The 18,245-nt window shown below is 33.9% G+C and overlaps 1 long non-coding RNA gene across 3 annotated transcripts in view; it reads left to right on the top strand.

Moving 5' to 3' along the window:
- Positions 1-14,672, top strand: part of LOC147824131 (uncharacterized) — a 518,026-nt gene extending 503,354 nt beyond the window's left edge. The window contains exon 5 of one of the 3 annotated variants that reach the window (XR_015442707.1): positions 13,030-14,672. This is a non-coding gene — a long non-coding RNA (uncharacterized LOC147824131). The remainder of the gene's footprint in view (positions 1-13,029) is intronic. The other 2 variants (XR_015442705.1, XR_015442706.1) reach the window with 2 other exon arrangements.
- Positions 14,673-18,245: the final 3,573 nt, after the last annotated feature.

The raw sequence follows: 18,245 nt of genomic DNA, 5'->3' as shown, positions 1-18,245 counted from the left end.
AACATAAATATTTACTATTTTTTTGATACCCGGAATCGAACTCAGAAATGTGCACTTGCAAGGCAGGAGGGAGAACCACTGAGCTAAATCCCCAGCAACATATACTATTTTTATTTGTCACATTAATGATAATATAACATTAATAACCACTCCCCCCTAAAAAAAGTTTTAGCAATGCCAATGAACTGAAAACTAAACAACTTGTAAAGACTTACTAATAGTGGGATAAAATAATTATATCACTTACTGCATATTCTATGTTTCCTTGTGGAACATGTCAATTAGAAAATCATTTGTATCTTTAAATGATTTAGTTTTCAGCAAAAATAACTCTAGAATAACATATTTTACTTGCATTCGTGGTGGGGTGTTTTTTCCAAATATTTTTTAAAATATACATTTACTAAATAAGATATACAAGCTGATCCATTTCCAAGATAAAAAACTATCTGAATTTATATAATTTCTACTAGAAACATTATGAATATTTGTTTTCATATCTTAGAGAAAACAAATCAATTACGTTTTTATAAATAACATAGCTAGATATGAGACTGGTAATAGTCCAATAAGAATTCTAATTGTGTGAAAATGAATCTATGTAAAACACAAAAGGCCAAATACAGTACATATGGAAAAAAAGATTAGAATAGTTTAAAATTAAAATGTTATTTACAAGCATCAGTGATATCTATTAAAATTTAGTGTTTATTAAAATAATAGAATTATAATGCTTTTATTAAAATATAATCTTACTTGGTATCATTTTTAAAACAGTAATTACCATGTGGCTAAGCAAGTTTTAAATTTTTCCATATAATGGTACTAAAAATTAAAGCAGTCGACTAGTTGTAATTGTAACATTTTATAAATTTTAAATATTTCAATTTATACTAAAAAAGTAAAAACATAATCTCAAATTGAATGAAACTTCAAAAGATATAAACTTTGCTTTTTAAAAAAATTACTTGTTTTAGTCCTTATTTCCACTTTCAGTTTCTCACACCAGAGAAACAAAATTGTATAACATACATTGGGAAAATGGGAAGAAAAGGTTCAAATGTGAAGGAGAACAAGGGAGGGGGAAGGGGGAAAGAAAAGAAGGAACAAGAAAAAAAGAGAAAATCAAAGAAAAAATGGAAATAAAGCTTCTGTACAAAAGGGGGACATGGGGAAAAACAGAAGCAAGCTATATCGTGTACTAGTACAAATTCCTATGATGAGTGTTACATTATGTATATCTAAAATAGATCAATAAATGTTTTGCTAAAAAACAAAACAAAAACCTTGTCATTTTTCACATTTTCAAGAGACAAGAACTTTGATAATTGCTGATTCTTAGCCATAGCTTCACATTTTGGTCAAATTTTTAGACAAGTCTATGCTTTCTATTCTCTTCAATCCAGCTTTCTGCTAATGACCCCTATTAAGGTATATGCACCTTAGAATCTCTGGGAAACGTTTCCACTACTGCCTCAACTACTACTGTCTATCAACCCAGAGCTATTATGCTTCAGAGGACATGCAAAGGGGCTACTACAACAGCCCATGGGGCTTGGCTGTCCATGCTGAGACCTTCATATGTCAGATACATAGCCCCTAGGCCATTCAGTGTTTTGTCCCTCACAATGTCCTTTCATATAGGATAGTAGAAAATAACATATAATATATGATAATAACAAAATAATAATGGATTTATAATAGTTGAATGAAATTACGGATGAGGATATTCTCTTTCATATTTACTTGTTCCCTCCTAGGAGAAGAAGTAAGATGTATGACAATTTAATAGATAAATGTCCATTTGAGTTGATTCTCTTTTAATATCCGTAGCACATACTGATCCATTTTTTCTGCAATTAAGCACTCTTTTCACATATAGACATGTTAGGATTTTACAGGAAATTAAAATCACAGGGTAAATATGGGATTTTCATATTAAAGATAGATGGACTTGATTAAATTAAAATCTAAGTCATTTTTGACAATAGGGTATTTCAAAGTTTTGGCAGAGTATGAAGAATTTTAATAGAAACTTGAGGTTGCTCAATAGTTAGATCACTAGTAAGGTATTTAATAGATACCAGTTTGAGTTTGACTTCATAAAGCTGCACTGTTTGTTGGTCATTGTACCATTCTTGTTTGCATCCATTTGATTCTCTTTTTTTTTTGGTACTGGGGATCAAACTTGGGTCCTTGTGCTTGTGGGGCAGGTGGCAGCACCACTGAGTTAAATCCCTGGCCCACCATTTGATTTTTTTAATATAACATAATACACTATAACAACATCAGCTTCTTGAAGGCCATCAAGAACTTCCAAGAGAAAATTTTTCACATTTCTTTAGAGCACACATATGATTAGAATTCCAATCCTTCAATCCAACTACATATCTATAGCCACTGTACACTGTGGCCATTTCTTATTTCAGTGAATCTTCCCACCATACCAGCTCAAACCATAAGCCAAGAGACACAATTCTATTTAGATCTGAATTATCCTAACATATCAGCTGATTTAAGTTCTTATAAACACTCATTTATGCTTTTAACTACTGTCATACTTGCATTTCAAAGGTTAATTTTGAATGGTAATATTTTATATTTTAAAATATGCTATTTATCTTTATGTTAAACTCAATGAATCTTTTGTTGGCCTAGTATCAACACAGATGATCTTTCTTAATGCTATTGTATCCTGTATGCAATGTTTTATAAATTGAGAGAGTTAACTACTTTTTCAATGTATCTAATTACCTTTATTCTAGCATTTTGTTAAATTGCATTCCAGGAGATAAATATTTTGACTAAAAGCCAAACTTTCAATTACAAATCTGATGGGGAAATATTTGATTGCATTTCTTGCATTAAGGATAAAACTTTTTATGTAAAATTTCTTTGATATCATACCAATTCAAGCCTCAGATTTGGGATAATTGAGAATTGATAATAATGGGGAATTGAAAGCCTCCTGTGAGAATTTTTGTTTCTCTTACTAAAAGTGAGCCAAACTAAAATAAAAACAACAAAAAGTTTTCTTTTTCCTTTTAGCAATTCTATTTCTCATAGTGGATCATGAGAGAAAATAAAGGAAGTTTATTTTAGACTTGCAAAGCAGTGACTACCTTATAGCAGTTATTTTCTTCTTACATTTTCAACCAGTACCTTCTTGCAGATACAAGTGGCATGGCTACTCTCCAAATAACAAAAATTGCAATGGAAGGGTTTGTTCTGTTCTTTCTCCTGATTTGATAGATGATTTTCAGAAGCATGTGTCTACCTATTGGGTTTGATATCTCTTTTTTTTTTAATTGAAGAGCATACTTCCTTAGAAGCCAAGTGGAGATTGAGATCTCACTAGTAAATTGTTGCAAGCCTGAAGGTAAAAGTTCTTGACCATAAGCACAATTATCTTTTTCAACCCAAACCACCCATCCTATAAAACTTCTGAAAAGATCAACAGGTTCAGATTGATTTAAATTGGTGAGTCATTTGAGAATGAAGAATTTTCATTTTTTAATCCCTTGATGGTAAGGAAAGAAATGAAAAATTCCATTCCTGTGTGCCACTCAGGACGCCATACCTCTTCCCCAGAGTGCCAAGGAGGTGAGCCTCTCAGGCCACTGTACCACTGCCCCAAAGCACCGAGGAGGTGAGCTGTTCAGGTGCCAGGACCTCACCCCCACCCCTGGCTGTTCCCAGCCATTACTTAGATCCACAATGCAGAGTTCCAGGGGTCATAAAGGACATTGTTCTGAGCTTGAGAAGATAGAGTAGAAGTGAACATCAGAAAGGCTTCTCTGAGGCCCCTAGATGAAAATGAAAGCCCACTGGAAAAGTGAAGACAATCTCTGAAATAAAGGTACACCAGACCACCTTAGTTGAGGGAGCAGCGGTATGGACCAGAGCAGCGCATCTGCAAGCAGATCCCAGCCAGGGCTCCACCCTGACCCCAGAGGCTGGGGCACACTGGCCCAAGCCAAGGGCCTGCCTGGAAAAGAGCCTCACAGGAACACAAGCAACAGCCAGATCTTTGCCCCAGTACCATCAGTAAGTGCATGAGACCCTAGCCAGGAACACAACAGGAACTGGGGTGCACAGCCTCTAGGCAAAGGCCCTCCCAGACAACAGCTACATAGAACCCTAGCCACTAACACACCTAGATATCATCCCAAGTGTACACAAGCCCCAGCCAGAAACCCACCCAGACAACAGGTCAGTTCAGGGATCCAGAAGGCCACCTTTTTGAACCCAGGAATTAGTGTACTAGTGAGCAGCAGAGAAAAGGAAGTTCTGTGGCTGCTGAGAATTGAAGACCACTGGGTGAGCAAAAAGTTGCCTCAACAAAGGCACAGCAGGCTGCATCTGTTGAAATGAGAAGACACATAAACAAGTCTCAAAACCAGACTTCCTGATCAACTAAGGCAACCCCAAAGGGAAATGACATGGAACAATCTGATACTCAACCACCTGAACTCTGTGAACTGGCAACAAAAAAGGATCTGGAAAAAATGAAATCAGAAATAATTTCTCAGGTAACAGCAGAGATTTTCCAATAGTGCAAGACATGATTAATAAATCTAGAGCAGATACAGATAAAAAAAAAAGAGGAGCTGAGGAACATGATGAAATCCAAAAGTAGGAAAAAAATAGAATCCATGAAACAGATGCAAACAGATTTCCAGAAGATGAAAAACTCCATTGAAAGTTTACACAGCAGAATGAGCCAATGTGAGGACAGAATTTCAGAGGTAGAAGATAGGATTGCAATTAGTGACCAGGAAAAGAAAAAATTCTTTAAAATAGTAAGGGACCATGAGAAATCAGCCCAGCTAGACCATGAGAAATCAGCAGCTGCTAGATGATGCAAAGAAGAATAACATCAGACTGATTAGAGTAAATGAAGAAACAGGAGTGCAGATGACATAAAAAAACTGTTCACAGAAGTGATGGCAGAAAACTTCCCAAGGAGGGGAAAAGAACTTGACATACAGATAAGTGAGGCATATAGGACTCCAACTACCCTTGATCAAAAAAAATGTACACATAGGCATATAATAGGATTCCAGAAACCCAGTAGAAGAAAAAAATTCTACAAGCAGTTAGAGAAAAGAGACAAATTACATACAAAGGAAGGCCCATCACAATCACAGCAGACTTCTCAATGCAAATCCTCAAAGCAAGAAGAGTTTGGAGTGATGTATTCCAAAGGAAATATTTCCTAAAGGAAAACAGCCTCCTACCCAGATTAATGTACCCTGCAAAACTATCTTTCAATATTGATGGAGAAATAAGATATTTCATGACAAAGAGCACCTTAGGAACTTCATGAATACCAAACCAGCACTCCAAAAAGTTGTAGACAGTATCCTAGGAAAAGACAATGAGGATCACATCCCCAGGAAGAACAGCAAAATGAATCCATCTGGCATGACAAGAAATTAAAAGCAAAGGGGGAGAATCCAATAAAAAGAAAGAGTCGTGACAATGATAAGTCAATATGTATCAGTTATAACTATCAATGTTAATGGTCTCAATTCACCAATCAAAAGAAATAGACTGGCAGAACGGCTCATGAAGCAAGATCCAACAATATGCTGCATACAAGAAACACACTTAATTCAAAAAGAAACTCATAGACTGAAAGTGAAAGGGTGGAAAAAAATACTCCAATGACAGGAAACCCCCCAAAAGCAGGAGTAGCCATCCTCTTTACAGATCAAGTGGATTTCAACCCAAAATGTGAAACATTTCTGGTGCAAAAATTTCAGATAAGGGATAGTCAACCCGTATGTACAAATCTATGGTGAACATGTGCTTTCATTTCTCTTAAGTAAAAACTTAAGAACAGAACTGTTGGTTCTTAACAGTTGCACAAGAAATTTCTATAGTTTTTCCAAAATGGTTTTATCATTTTACATTCACATTAGCAATAGTAGAGGGTTCTAATTGGTTCACACCTAAGCTGACATTTGTTCTTTTAAAACCTTTAACTTAATATCCCTAATGAGTGTATAATGCAATCTTGTTATTGTACTGATTAGTATTTTTCTGATTCTAGTATTGCACACCTTTTCTTGTGCTGTAATGGCTATTTATCATCTTCTTGTGTCTGCTTTCTAATTGGGTTGTCTATTAATGAGCTGTAAGAGTTCTTTATATATTCTGGTCATAGGTTATATGTATTGTAAATACGTTCTGGTTAAGGACTACTTTTCATTTTCTTAACAATGTCTTTTAAAGTTCTAAATTTTGATGGAATCTCATTTTTCATTTTTTTCCTTTATACATCATGTTTTTTGTACCCTAGGAAATTCTTGCCTACTCTAAATTCATGAACATTTCCCTTATAATTTCTTCTTAAGTTTTATAGTTTTAGTCTTTCATGTGTAGGTTCATAGATCCTTTCAAATTGTTTTTATGTATGGAAATAAGGGGTTGAGGTTAATCTTTTACATATGGATATCAGATGTTCTAGTACCATTTGTTGAAAACATTATCTTTTTCTCTCCCCTTGAGTTGAGTTCTTGCTCTATAAAATGTTAACGCTAAATAATCTTTCAAAAATCAGTGGACCATGTTGTGTGGTTCTATTTCTAGGTTCTCTGTTTTATTCCATTGATCTATATGTCTTTCCTTATGCCAACATTGCCTTGATTACTGTAGTTTTAGAAGAAGTCTTAAAATTAGATAACAAATGTCTTCCAACACTGTTATTTGTTTTTCTTTTCACTTTTCCAGGTCCTTTCTACTCGTTTATAACTTTTAAATTTCAATATCCAATTCTTCATTCATAGCAAGTATATATAGACCTGAATTTTTATATATACCTTGTGTTTTCTAATCCTGCTAAATTCAAATACAAGTTCTAGGGGCTCCTAGAGATTTCTTAGTATTTTCTCTGTAGATGATCATTTCATCTACGTATAAAGATTTTACTTCTACCTTGCCAATCTTATGCTATTTGTTTATTTTTATTGCCAGATTATTTTGGTTTGGGCCTATGTTTCAAAGTTTAATGGAAAGATGAAGAGTAAACATATCTGCCCTTGTTCCCCACCTTAGGGAGAAAGCATTGTATCTTTTCCATTCATATAAGGTGTTTTTGCTGGAAGTATGGAGTACATGTCTTTTATCTGTTGAGAAGGTTCTGTTCTACTTCTAGTCTCCTGATAGCTTTCACCATGAACAGCTGTAGACTTTAGTCCAATACATTTTCCTGCAACTACTGATAGAGTCATATGGCTATTTCCTTTCTTTTGTTAAAATGATGATTTATGGGGGTGGATCTTCCATGCTGAGCCAACACTGCCATCCCTATAATAAAATCACTTACTACATACTTCCAGATCTGACTTCTAACAGTTTGTTTTGTTAAACAAATTTTTATCTATGTTCATACTTTTCTCTTTTATTATCTTTATCCAGTTTTAGGATTAGCACGATGTTGATTTCCTAAAATGCGGGGAGACATATTCTTTCTTTTTTCTTCTTTAAATGTTTGATATAATTCATCAGTTAAACTGTATATGAGCCTGTTGTTGTCATATAGGTAGGTTTTCAAGCTAGGAATCTACTTTCTTTAATAGTTGCTATTCAAATTTTATGTTTCTTCCAGAGTCTGTTTCATTAATTTGTCTTCCAAGATACTTAATAGAAGTTGTCAAATTTATCTCAAAAAATTTTTTTGTAATATGCTCTCTATATCCTTTTAAATTCTGTAAAATCTGTGGTAATTTCCTCTAAATCTTGATATTGTAATTTTAAAAAATATATAATTGATACAGTGTAATAGGAAGAAAAGGTCTAAAGGAGTAGGGGAAGTGGGAGGGGTAGGGGAAAGGAAAGAAGGGAAAAGAAAAAATATGAGAAAAAGAAAAAAATGGAAATAAAGTCTTTGCAAACAGGGAAGGGTGGAGGGGGTGAAGGGAGCGCAGGGGAAGGGGAAAAAAATAAGAATCAAATTATGACATGTAAAGGTACAAGATCCCAATGATGAATGCAACTGTATTTTATACCTAAAATGTACCACTAAACTTAATGAAAAAAATTCCATTCCTTTAAGGACATAGGCCATTTATCTCAGTATAAATGAAATGGTTCCTAATACAAGTAAATGAAAGAGATTTCTATCACAGCTGTTTTAAAGCTGGATGATATTTTTGTCAGGAAAACTAGTAAAGAGATCTTAAACTCCTTGCCCTTCATGAAAAACTGTGAAGTTGCTTTTGTTTCTGTTGGCATTTTAGTGAGAAAATTCTCTTTGCTCTAACTGGAGGTCTCAATTTGTTTTGAATCTAAGCTGGAAATAAGATAACAAATATTGCCTAGGGCTTTATGGGATGCCTTTTATATGTGAATTAGATTAGACAGCCCGAAACTATTACAAATCCTTTATTATTTTGTTTTTAAGCCCTTAAAAAAGCAGTACATACAGGGAAAATATACGCAAAAGAACAGGATTTTACTATAGGAGTTCCTTATATTGTTTTCCTATACTATTCAATTTGTATAAGGAATAAGCAGAAAACTTCCATGTCTATAAACCCCAGTTTTTAAAATCATAGGTTTGTTCTATTATTTTAAAACGAGGCAGGCTGGAGGTGTAAAATTCAGTGTTATCAGAGGAAAAAAAAAGTTTTATTTATTTATTTTTTGCCTTTTCACTGAAAAAAAATTCATGTTAATTATTCCTCCGCACCTGCCTAATGGTGCTGAAGTAATTCGATTGTCATATTGTTGTAGATTGTTGCTTTGTGTAATGTATCACCCCTGCTGTTCCATTAAAAAAATTCCATACTCTTCCATTATTCAGCAAGGCCTAATGATTATTCCAGCATTTGTACATGCTGCACTGTTATTTTGATTTTAATTGACTTCACTTTTTTAATTAAGTACATTGGTTTTAACACTGTTGTTGACAAGCTTGGTTTTGTCATTATCAGTATTTGCTTCTTTGTATATTCCATACATATTGACATTTTATTTAGATTCATATAAGTGACAAGAGTAATACATGCACTTCTAACATGAGTTCATGTCACATATTTTTTATAACGGTCTGCAGAGTACTTTAAAGGATCAATTCTTTTAAAAGTATCTTTTAAATTATTAAGTCTTTGGTTTGAAAATTAAAAACAAAGATTCAAGTATTTTTTACTTATGTAATAATCATTTAATTGAAAAGACCCATATTTTACTCCATCAATTAAACATACTTACATGTAATAAACATATATGGTTATATAATGTCTCTGTTCAGTGAGATACAAAATTATGGTTTGTATATATTTAAAAATTAATTTTTATGGAGATATTTTATCTTAAAGGATAATTGATTTATTTCTTTAAAGTTTTTAAAGGTCTTTACAGAATTACAAATAAATCTTTTCCAAATATTTATTCACCCTCGATACTTTGTTCTTTCCACTGTAGCACAGTACTTTGAAAGAACATTAACAATAACCTTGTGAAGCCCATTGAAATGTTTCTTTTTAAATGATACTTAATGAAGAAAAGACCATAGGATAATTCAAGCTTTATTTTGCTGAGATGCTAGAAATTGTTGAGAGAGAAAAAAATCAATAGTATATTTTTAATGAGAAAATTTTTAAAAAGCTATAAAAATTGTTTTGTTTTTCACACTCTGAACACAAATCTGACATAAGTATGGTTTTTAAAGTGGAATTGATATATCTTTTATGAAGAAGGTTGACATGAGAAAGCTTATTTCCCCTTTACCTTTTGTCTTTTGGTAATGGACATGAATGAATGAATGAGTGAATGGCAGGGTGAATGAATAGGACACATGGGATTTGACTGCCATTTGGTCACCTGAGAGACAGAGGACAAAGATTTAGAAGTGAGCCCTTCTGCCCTTGTTTGGTGCAGCTTCATCACGGCAGTTGGGATTGTTGATGAGCCTGCAGCCTGGGATTTACATTCGACCTCTCCTTATGCCTTGGTGTGCCTGACCCATCTCTATTAACATAACTTCCACTCCTAGTGACAGCATGAATAAAAGATGACTGGTATGACCCTAGAAAGTGCCAAGATAGTATTGATGTAATGAGCCCCAAATCCACTGTTCAATGCATTGCCATACAATAGCAATCTTAATGAAAGGTTAAACAGCATTATAATGTGTTTTGTTGCTGTCCCTCTTTCTCACTGACTTCACTTTTTCATTCACTGTTGCTTCTCTGAGAATCATCAACAATCAAAGTTTCTGTTTTTTGTTTTTGACATGATGTCAGTCCTTTATTTTGGTGAGCTTAAAACAGGGAAACAAAAAACCAATTGCTTCAAGTTTTTCTTCATCAGAAAATAATTTTTTATTTTCTTGATATTGACTTCTGTTTGGCAGCAACTATCATTGTTCATAAGTTAGATATTACTGTATACTACTAAACATCTCATTTTAATATTTAGACCGTCTCTACCAGTTCACTTTCTTAGATTTGCACATTTTCCCTATTGTGAAAATATAAAATATGATCTTATTACTGGAAACCCATTGGTATTTCATTTTCTCCTTTTCAACTTGTCATATTTTAAAGACCTATTATATATGAAATTCTCAGATGCAGATGTCCTGATTATCTTGCTCCAAAATGCCCAAAGAAAAAACCTCAAATACATGTAGGCAACAATCAAAGAATCCTCTATTTTGGGAGCTTTCTGACCAAAACAACACTAGTCAGTTAAAGTTTTCATCACCTCTCTTTGTAAATAGGCACTGTAATAGGCAAGAAGGAAAAAGAAGATAAGAAGACAGCAACCACATATCTAAAGTAGTATCACACCTTCCCAACAGCATCTGTTATTACATTTTTCTTTAAAATCAAAAGCACAAATGGACTAATAACCACTCTTTTAATAACAAAAAATGTTGTGTTTTTTATACTTCTTTTAGATAACAAATCACAGTGTTCTTATATTATTCTTTGCTTCCATGTAAGGTGTTTCACTTAGGTGATCTAGAAATATGACATGTTGACACTGTATCTATGGATCTACTCATCTTAGGGGTATATTAAAAATCACTTAACAACTAGCAATGGCTAAAACATCCCACCACCCTAAACTTCAGATTTGCTGCTTGAAACATCTGTTGTGTCATTCTACGTTTTGAAAGGGTAATAGGCAACAAACCAGATGCAAACTTTTAAATATCTACAAATGTTGCTTTGGTCAAATCATGTCTTGTTGGGGCATTGTATATTAATATAACAGAAGGTGATCTGATGTGAACTGATGTCACAATATGCTAGTAGGCACTACTGTCAAAAGATGTGAAAAGGTAGTTTATGTATATCAAGATGCAGAGTTAATTAGACCATATTTACTGAGGCTTTGTCTTAGAAGAAAACAGTTCACCCTCAAATTTACAGCTTAGTAGGGTACTTTAATAATGAGAGAATCATGTAGTATTCTTATATGTACTGAAGACTCAGAGTGGTTTATTTTCTTAAGAAAATTCTAACAAGTTTAGTTCATTTGTCTCCTTTCATTCTGATAGTGCCTCCTCTTTCTAATGATAGTTGATGAAGTTTATTGCATAGTGAAAAGTTGTAGAAAAATGGAGAGTCTCCTAATCAAAATGAAGGTGGTACTTGCTGTTGAAAAAAAGTGGAGACCAGGCAGATTCTATAATGAATGCTGTGATGGGGTATATCATACCATTTTGAGAGAGATGCTTGATAAAGACTGAAGGGATATAAACACAGTCTACAAAACTCAGCCTTGAGATTGTCAGGAAAAAAAAGTCACTGGCTATTCAAAAAAATGAAGCAGATGTCAGATGCAAGCAGCTGTGGCCTGGGAAATTCAACAAAATTCCAATATTCAAATTGCTTTTCTGGATATAAATTGCTTGATAGCACAGTGTCAAATCTGACCTAGGCTGCCAGTGAACCATCTGCATAAAAGGAAAGTAATCTGCTGACACTGTCTACACAGGTAGGCATTGGCATCCTTTGGTTGGAAAAAGAACTCTGCTGAGATGTTTTTCAGCCAACTTGTTAGGAAAATATTATAGTCACTAGCCCCAGTCATTAGAATAGTGAACATGAGAATAAAGTTTAAATATGTGCTTGCTTCATTGTTTCAGCACTATTTGAAAGGAGAACAAAGCTTCATCCTAACTTTAAGCTCATAATACATAATGGAATACTCTTGGTAGAAACTGAGATTAGGTGAAACTATTGGGAAAGTTACATTTTCAACATTTTCAAGAAAGAGGATGATCTATCTATGATGACCTTGTGAGTATAATAAAATTATGCTATAAGTTACCAAGCGAATTATTAGACAAACTGTGAGCTTTAAAAATTCAGCTTCACGAATGCAGAAATAATTCTCTGGAGAATTGGAACACACACTTTGTATTTTATTCAGTTTTATGTTGAATAAAATAAACATATGTAGATGCTGAAAGGTTATTCACAAATAGGTCAGCTTGTGGCAGAAGTCTTTCATAATTCAAGATACATCAGCCTTGGCAGTAGCTGAGAATAAGAGCAAGTAATCAAAAGTGACCCAAACCATGACACCAGAGTTTCCAGATGGCATAGAAGAACGTCCATAATTTATGATCGCCAATGCAGTAAATAAATCTAAAACAATAGGCGTGGATGGGGAACCAGTCACAGCTGACCAAAAGAGCGGTTGTAATGCAACCCACAGAAAGCTTGGTGCCAGAAGTAATAGACATAGTCGTCAAATCAATTTCCTAGGGTGCAGACATTCAAGCACTCAATCTGATTCTGTATGCTGCACAATGTTTGGATTATACAGCTGCCTCTAATTCAAATAGCCCTAGCTCAATATGAATCCAATTCAAGGAACTGTCTGGAAGTGAACAATAATTATTTGGCCTTCCTCCCTAGGTTTACTGTTTTCTGGTCAAATTCCTCTCTTTTGGAATTTATACATTGCATATTAACTGTTTAACATTTAGCTAAAATATCTTTTTCTTTCTGAATCACCTAACTCACTGATATCCATGAAATCCATGATCTTTCTTCCCAGGGCACCAGGAGAGAACCATTTCAGGACAAGAAAGGGCCATGAACAGCCTGGTGTTCTTTGACTATGGAAAGAAAGTGACTACGGAATCAGCCACTGGATTGCAAATGTGTCGTACCCATGCAGAAGAGGATTAATAAAATAATTAATTTTTTTATGTAGTTCAGTTCAATGTATTTATTTGAAAATAAGATTAAATAATCTTTTGATGCAGACAGTTTCATTGGTATTTATTCATTCATCCAGTGTGAGCAGAGTGTCTGTGGCACAGCCGATACTTGATCAGACACTGAGGTATGGAGATAAGGCACAAAGGCTCAGACTTCAAAGGAGTCATAGCTTAGGGAACTGATGAGATAGATAAAAAAAATTATGTGAGAACCACGGAGAAAGTTCAAAGGGCAGCAATATGGCTTAACCCAACCACGGGTAGGGTAGGATTCAGAGAACACTGCAGGAAGTATTTTGGAGATGCTAACATTGTCACTGAGATTTTGGGGATGAGAAAATGTTTTCCAACTTGAAAGAGATTTGATCATTGAAAAGGCATGGTATTTTCAGGCAGTCGTCTCTTTCTTGCAGTTGAGACTTAGGGTTTGTCAGCAAAGACAATAGAAAGTATTGAGAAGAGAAAAAAGGTAAGTTTGGATCAGATGGTAAAGAACACAGGTTGGAAAGTACTATAGAGGTTATAGAACACTCACACTACTTTTAATTTGATGTTTACAGCAGCCTATGGGAACATGATTATTCCTGTTTTAAAAAGAGCAAGATTTATGGGGAGAGGATTTGTTCATTTACTCAAAATCACAAAGTTGGGAATTAAATCAAGTTCTGCTCCCTTTAAAGGCCACATTCTAAAGACAGCATTGCTTGGCTTCTCAATTAAGGTGTTCTGGTGGTACCATGTTCACCTGTATATGAACATTTTCAAACATTTAGAAAAATAAAAGATACGATGATGTTTCTGACTTAATCATTCAAGAAAGAGAAGGTGAAGCATAAGTGACAGAAAGTGAAAGAAAAGAAGAAAAAGTGAAAGAACATATATTAACTTCGAAATACTGAAAGGTGGAACAAGCTGGCCAGTGCCAACTGATGAATGTGGAAAAAGGAAATCCATGGGTGCTATGAGTCCACAGAATATCTATTTCTGTAAAAGATCTTTGTGAAAACAGATTAGAAGATGATAAATCACATCATTAATGAGCCATTTGTTTGCTATTAATTTAACATACTACCTTTAGCAATAAGGGAGGCTGAAGGGTCAGGAAAAAGACATAGCATGTTGATTGTGGGTACAACTGATAGAACCACAACATCAAGCACAGAGATGGAAACAATGACCCAAGATGTCCCTAAAGACAATAGTGGTGAGGAAAAAAGAACAAGGACAAGTGTGGAGATCTAGAAAGAGTTCTGAAAAGGAAATGAGAAAGAATACAGAGGAAATAGCATATCTCACAAAAGCAAAATGATAAAAATGGAGAGGAATAAGCAGTTAAGTTGAGAAGAAATTTAAAGTGAAAGAAGGCAATTAAAGAATTAAATTTGGATTTTTAAAATGAAATATATATTGTAATGCTTATAAGATTATATTTTAGGCTGTAGGAAAATCAATGAAAAAGAATAGTCAAAAAAGAAAAATGCATCTATTTCACTAAATGACCAGTTTACATTTTGATGTATTTCCTTCTAATCATTATTCTCCATGCACTTTTACATAATTGCAATCATAATATGTGAAAAAGAATAAGGCTAAATTATGTCAGTATATATTTTGGGAAATAATTAGAAAAAAATATGAAACTACTTGCACTATTTGAATTATTAGATTCAAGGTTTCAGATCAAAAGATTCATTTTTCTAAATTTATCTGATTTTCAGTAGAATTTCATTGACAATTGACACACAATAATAATTGCACACATGTGTAAATACTGAATAGTTTCTCTGGTGTGAGAAACTGAAAGTGTAAATAAGGATCAAAATGTATAATGGATAACATGAAATAGAAGAAAAGCTCCAAAGGGGGAGGAGAATTGGGAAGGGTAGGGAAAAGGAAAGAAGGGAAAGGAATAAATATGAGAAAAGGAAAAAACTGAAACAAAGTCCTTGTACATAGGGAGATGTGGAGGAGTTGAAGGGAAATGGGGAAAAATAAGAACCAAGATATATCATGTAAAGGAACAAATTCCCAATGATCAATATCATCATATTGTATACTTAAAACGTACCAATAAATTTATTGAATAAAAAGTAAATTAAATAAATAAATAAAACAAAATTGCTCCTGTTATTTGCCAGCCATTGAAAGAAGTGATCAAAATAAACAAGCTTTCACACAATTATATATATTTGTCCTATATATGCCAAAATACCCCAAATAATAAGATTTATTATATCATGTACTAAGAAAATAATGAGCTACAAAGTATACACACACACAAACACACATACACACACACATATACACACAGCCGTACAGTTATAACAACTTGGCTGGGTTGCTCATAGAAGTGTGAAGACTTTTCAAAATTTCAAAAAGACTTATTCAAAATTTTATGTGAGAAAAAAATAATAATAGATAAAATCCTTATACCTAATAATAGTCTGACCTTTGAAATTACACATTTAATTGTCCTGGTTGTATTTTTGATATTTTACAGCATTGGAAAGTCTTTGAAGACAGGATTTCTCTTTGACTTGCAATGTTTTCTACAATATTTAGTAGTTACTGAAAGAGTTGGACTCTTTCTCAATTTCAATATATTTATTCAACCAAATAGCACACTTTAAAACTAGTGCATTATCATAAAAAAGTTGTTTAAAAACATCATGTTGTTAATTTTAATTTATATTTCTCTCAAGTGAATTACTTAAATTCTAAAGCTCTTAGAGCAATGTAACATCTTTGATGTAAATAAGTAAAACAATAATTAACCTCAGAATTTTTCAGCACTAAATGTGTAACCAAAATGAATCAGTGTTAATGATTTTAAAAAGTCTACAACTAATAGTCAAAATCCATCAAGGTCTTCTCTTCCTTTAGTTAAGAAAAGTATCAATTATAGCTATTTTTCAATTTAAAAAAAACCTTCTAAATAATTTTTATGATTGATGGTCATGATAGTGCTTCTTTCAAAATTCATACACTGTGAATGTGACAGCATCCTAGGATGCATGAAAGTGTCAAGCTAACTTCCTAGGTGTAGAAAGGATAAGATTTCTTACAATCTTGTTACTTCCATGTGGATTTTCTTGAGGAGGGCAGTTATGTCAGTACAACTTTTCATTTTCTAAATTAAAACAGCTTACTTGTGTATTCCTAGTATTTTAAATTTGTCCTTCCCTTTGCCTTTTTTTCCCCTATTCTCTTGTGTACTTCACTGTTTTCACATTCTATTGATAGCATTTTCTGTATCATTTATTTTGTTCCCTATAGGTCTTTACTGACAACATTTCCTTGACCAGTGTAGGCTTTTACAGTGCGTATGTATTCTGCCTGGGCCCTTGCAACACCACTTGTAAAGAACTCAATTGGGTTATGATTTGTTCCTTCATGAATAGATACAGAATGGCTCCCTGCAGGTTTCCCCTCAAAGACCCAGACGGCTGGACAGGAAGAGAAATTTTGATTCTTGGATAAAATTTCAACAGCTCCAATAGGTAGCATATTGTGACAAGATGGGTCATGTGCCTTGCACACTCTTAAACATTTTTTTTCTTTTTAACGTGATGGCCCGAAGAACCAAATATGTAGAATACTAATATATAGGGCCAGATAACTGAAAGGAAAGCCTCTTTCCATTGAAAATCCCAGTGTTGTTGTACAACTGACTGGAAGAGCCACATGTCAGGCTATACTTGAAGAACTTGTTTCTCTAAAGGACAATGTCAAATGTTACCTTATGGTGAGTCGCATAAGAGGAAGCATATAAAAATGTAATTCTGCAATTCTTTAAAACTGACTATAAAAGTATAAGAACTAAGTTTCAGTTGAGAAGACATGGTTTGTGTTTTAGTCAGCACAGGCCTCATGGAGATGTTTCAAGCTTCTCCTGTGGCTTCTCAGTGTGGCATGATATTAAATTGAGTCAATGTATGAAATCTCTGCAGAAAATAGCTGGGTGAAAGGATGCAATTTTATTTTGCCAAATAATTCCTCAGAGACACGAAAATAAGCACTAGCCATGAATCTGAATAAAACCAAGGTGATACTAATCAGAACATTCCATGAGGTAATTTTATACGCTTAAGCAAGTCTTTCAGGTTTTGCTGGCTTTATCTTCCAGAGACTCTGTTGGATCTCCCACTGGCAGATACTGTGCATTATAAGCATTTTAAGGCTGATTGATTCAGGAAGACAAAAAAAGAAGATAAAGATGATTATAGGAAAATATAGAAGCTCATAATGTTGCCCCGGGAGTGTAAGGCCCAAGAATATATTGTAGTGGTCTTAATATTTGACATAGTTATTTGAGTAGTTTCCAAATGAATATCCAGTGGGTAAGTGTACATTTCTTTGTGTTGTATTCTATTTCAGAGAAAAAAATCCCATCACATTGATAAATTCCAAGATGTTTGTAAATGGATACAGTTAGTAAAAAGAAATCCAGGATAACAAGCTACTTTGACCAATTTAATAATTTTCTTAGCTTTTCTTCAAGGTCAGATTAATTTATATCCTTTGATGAATACATCTTTCTTTTATCTAATACTTGGAGCCCCAGTATGCTCTTAGCATAGGATCAAAGAGTTTTGACCACGGGACACCAAATGACTGACGGGTTCCCTCTTACTTTAGGCTTGAGGACTACCACAACTAGCCCACAGAACAGAGCACGCCCTTCTAAATTAGAGGTACTATGTGTTGCATCTAATCCTGATGAATTTCACATCTATAATTTCCCTTTCAAAGATGACAGTTATAATCAAGGTCATGACATTTCCTTCCAACAACACAATTGATTCCTCACTTTTGAATTGTTTTGAAAATGCAGGACAGGTATTTAGGGGATAAATATCAATACCATGAAAAATGGAAAGATGTCAAGAAGGACATTTGCAGCCAATCATGTCTGGCCTAAGAGCTGGTTACACAGCTCAGCAAAACATGGCATATACTTGTCTAGAGGAAGATGTATTGCAAGTAAATTATTAAGCTTTTCCTACTGGTGGATAGGACATTTTCACATAGGCTGCAGTTCGTGTCATCA

This window comes from Heterocephalus glaber, unplaced genomic scaffold, assembly GCF_053883595.1.
Source record: "Heterocephalus glaber isolate CG9 unplaced genomic scaffold, H.glaber_assembly_v1.0 deba00001553, whole genome shotgun sequence".
In the NCBI taxonomy this organism is placed as follows: Eukaryota; Metazoa; Chordata; class Mammalia; order Rodentia; family Bathyergidae; genus Heterocephalus; species Heterocephalus glaber.
Note: the sequence above shows the minus strand (reverse complement) of the source record. Positions and strands in the feature narration are given on the sequence as shown.